The sequence below is a fragment of the Arachis ipaensis genome, chromosome B06 (genome assembly GCF_000816755.2).
Source record: "Arachis ipaensis cultivar K30076 chromosome B06, Araip1.1, whole genome shotgun sequence".
Lineage (NCBI taxonomy): Eukaryota > Viridiplantae > Streptophyta > Magnoliopsida > Fabales > Fabaceae > Arachis > Arachis ipaensis.
The window spans coordinates 54,870,028-54,874,389 of NC_029790.2; the positions used below are offsets into that span (position 1 = coordinate 54,870,028).

Consider the following 4,362-nt stretch of genomic DNA (forward strand, 5'->3'; position numbering starts at 1 on the left):
GGAAGAATATTCATCAGAGCTCATGAATGGCAGAAGGAAGTTCAATGGAATCTCTATGGTCTCTGTATGAGCCTCAGATTCCTTTGGTTCCTCAAAGGGAAACTCCTTTCTGTCTAGAGGATGTCCCATGAGGCTTTTCTCACTGGGACTCACGTCCTCCTCACTCTCTCTAGGTTCAGCCATGTTGGTCATGGTTATGGCCTTGCACTCTCTCTTGCACTACAAGAAAAACACCCATTCAGGTACACTTGAAAAGTGTAGCCAAAAGTGAAAAAAAATGATGCCTTATGCTACGACTATGCTTTCTAGGCTACGGCTACGCTTTTTGGGGTGATTTCTATTCAGCCGTTGCCTATTCTCAAAGGCTACGCTTTTCTGCACCAAGGGCTACACTTTTGGTATTTGGAAATAGGGTGCGCTTTTCAAGTGATGCTGTTCAGGACCAAAGGCTACGCTTTTCAGCATCCATTTTTACCAGAATAGGCTACGCTTTTCAGCGCTACTGCATCACTTATAAAGCGTACCCACATTGTATACCATGGCTACCGTTTATAAGTGTAGCATTAGATCCTTCTTTTTTTTGTATACCATAGCTACTGTATATAAGTGTAGCCTTAGGTCCCTCATTGTTTTTTTTATTTTTTATATATATATTAATTTTTTTCTAAAACCTAATATTTAATAATATAATTATATATATAATTCTATATTTTTAATTAAATTAGTAAAATATTATAAAATAAAAATAAATACATAATAATACAATCCAATATTCTTGAAATAATAAAATTTATCCTTAAATAAAATTTAGGTTGCCATAATAAATTAGCAGCCATTATATCTTTTATTTGGGAATAATATAAATTATTTCTCTAAAAATAAAATCTATTTCTCTAAAAATAAATTACTTCAAAATCAATTGCACATGTACAGGGCGAAGTGGTTGTCTTTCTTTTTGTAGATTAGATGTTGGTACTGCCTACTCTGATTGAGGCCTGGCTGACTGACTTTCGCGCATTTTCTTGTTTGAGAGTATCCTTCTAATAATCCTTACACTACCTTCATGCCTCTGATTCTGCTTTAGAGGTATTTTGCCAGCAATTGTTTTGGCTAAAGATGTTACATTATTCTACTCTAATAAACTATCTAAATCAGACCCCTGCACAATAACAAACCCATCAAAATATGAAGTGATAGCATGATCATACATGATAAGTCTATAAATCACAATAAAAGGAACCAAAGAACAATCCATGTCAGAACTTATAGTGGGTTCCTGATTCATCACATTCCATGTCATGAGCAATAAGGCAGCATATTAGAGGAAAATAATCCTCAAAGTCATTTTAGTATGAACCATTATGCCAATAAAATGATATGCATCATAAATGCATCTACAAGTAGTGCTTTCTCTATAGTACATTGACCTTTTTATCATTAATTGACAAGTAATAAACAAGTGCCAATACTTAATATTTTGATATTTGCAATAGTATATTTTAAATTTTTAATAAATTTCTAGTGCAATTTAAAGTTATATAATAAATATTTCTATAGATTGTAAGCTATGGTATTAATTTCTTTTATAAACACAGCACTAACAAAGTCAATGCAAACATTAAAAAAATAACGTGTTGTATATAATTTAACTTTAACCTCAGGAAAGTGTCAGTGCAATTTATATAAAGGAAAAGGGATTGAAGTTACTAACCGTTTTCTCGTACCACTTTTTGGTCAAGAAAAGTTTGATTCCATGAACAATCAATGAGGCATAGACAATAACAAAGAGATGATGTGAGTACCAAAATGTAATGAAGCCAATTAGACTGTGGAGTGGTTTAGGAAGCTTAACCCTGTTTCTCCTGAATCAAGGTGCAGCTTGTACTTTTGAGGGCTTGCACGAAGGAGGCGAGGGAAGTCGCAAGAAAGATGAAAAATTGCATGTATTCCAACACCAATTGCTATTGCCATAGCTATCACCTGCAAGAACAACAACATATATACCCTCACTTTATTTGTACTACTAACTTTATTTAAATGGTGACACATTTATTCAGCAAGGGAATCTTTTCTTGAGAAGCAAATTTGCCACTTCTAATTCATGAAACACTCCAAATATTCTTCATACTCTTTTGGCAATTTGACTTGTGAAAACACACAAGTCCCAACAAAGATTTGGGGCAAGTGAAAAATATTACCTTGTGGAAGTTAAGGTTGTCATCAAAAGGAACCATAATGCCAAGCTTGGTCTTATTCCTCATCCAAGTAATAGTATTCCGGCAAACTGGTAACAAGATAATAGCCATGTTCAATTTAAGTGTCTCAGCTGCACCTTTGGCCATGCATGCACAATACCCCATAACATGATATACATCTTTTCTCCTTCTATAGTGTATGAATTTGTAGGCAAATAAACCTAACATCACACAAATCCACAGTGCCATAACCCAAATTCTTTGCCAGTTGTCCTGTATGAAGTATTTGGTATTTGTATAGTACCTCCTAACAGCACTGTCTTCATATGTAGGCTTTAGTTTCAAGCTTAGCATTTGGCTTAGGTACTTGCTATCACCTCTTGTAGAATGACTTGGTCCATGCAATAAGAGCATCTCTAGGCTATCCAGCTGATGAAGCAGTAATAATAATCACCAATTGGCCAAATAAATGTGATTAACATGAGTAATATGGAGTTTTTGTTTTTCTTTTCAAATAAATTTCTAGTCACTTCTAGAGTTAGCTATTTATGATTTTGGTCTATGTCAAATTTTTCTTATGGATTTGATCTAATTTCCTAAATACAAGTGAAATCAGTCCCTCTCATCATCTTAAATATAAATCAACTTCATACTTATGAGTTATGATTTGAAATATAAGTACTTATCTGTATGTGAAACTATAATAGTGACTAATTTTACTTAATTTTGATAAGTTTTATACCAAAACTATCTGAAATAGGATGATGTAAATACCGTGATAAATCCTGTCTCTTCAGGGTCTAGTTCTTCCATGATCAAAGCTGCATATTCTTTAGCCTGCTACTGTATGTTTGAGAGTTTGTTTGTTGTGGCACTAAGGCAGATGATCTGAAAACAGAATTGATCATTTGTGATCAAGGAAATTCCTATTCTCATGGGAACAAAATGCAAAGCTAGGAAAGGAAAAAACGTTGCCGATAAAAACTACTTCACTATCTTCATTCTAATTTTTCTATTGATGAATTTAAAAAGAAAATTCATATAAACCTATTTAATTTCTTCCTCGGCGAGTCTTCCATCTGCATCTTTATCAACCCTGCATTATTCCAAATGAAGGTTAACATACTTAATTGTGGGAATTAAAGAAAATACCAACCAATTTCTTTTTCTAGTTCTAAAATTAAGTAGAGAGGTAATGAATTAGTTACATGTCAAAGACGGTTTTGAGCCTGGAATCAAAACTCTGGTCAGAAATCTGGTCCCAAAAGTCCTTCAATTGAGCCTTGTTAATTGAATCCCCATTAATATCCCTCCTCCTAGCCAACGAATCAAAAAGTACACCAGTATGCCTCAGATTCCTTGCTCATCCCCATATACAAACAACTCAACAAATTCGAACCATAGTTATCCAAACACATCCTAAAAGAAAACTACTCAGAACAAGTCCTTATTTCACTCACTCACACACACACAAACAATTTCACAAACACTTAGGAAGAAACAACAAAAAAATAGTGAAGATTTGTTATGAACTCTTCAATTTCAATTATTACCTATACATTTTCCAAAGAGACAATGATGAAGCCATCCATCAGTTGAAGTAGTAAGAGCATCAAACTGCTTCTCCACTTCATGCCACCCTGCACCACCGACACCGCCACCGCCACCACCGCCGCCACCCTTAGCGATGAACTTAAGTCCCTTGAGAGCACTCGAAGCCGCGGACTTATTCCTATCGTAGTGTCCTCTTCTTGCAGCAGCAGCAGCATCAAAAGAAGAACAAAAAGGTGCTGTTTGTTTGGAAGAAATTGAAGCGAGTCGTTTGAGTTCTTGAGAAACCTACTTCATTTTATTAGAAGCAGTCCTAACAACAATAGCACCAAAGGAAATCAAGTGGAACAAAAGGAGAAATGAGGGTATGAGAGTTCACCCGCACCGTAACATACCCAAACCCCCAAATTGAAAACCCTAAAATCGGAACCCTAACCCTTTGAATATATACCTTCTCCACCACATGGTGAGTGACGAGAGGACGATGATGACGATCGATGTGAGCACGCAGTGAAGATAACTTATGGCTCTCAAGTAGTTAGCGTCGAGTAAGGAAGAGGAACGGTGAGTGTGGAAGAGGAGCGGTGAGTGGGGAAGATGAGCGGTGAGCTGCGGT

The 4,362-nt window shown here is 35.6% G+C and overlaps 1 pseudogene; it reads right to left on the bottom strand.

Annotated features, from left to right (window-relative positions):
* Window positions 1,130-4,079, bottom strand: LOC107646868 (annotated as a pseudogene).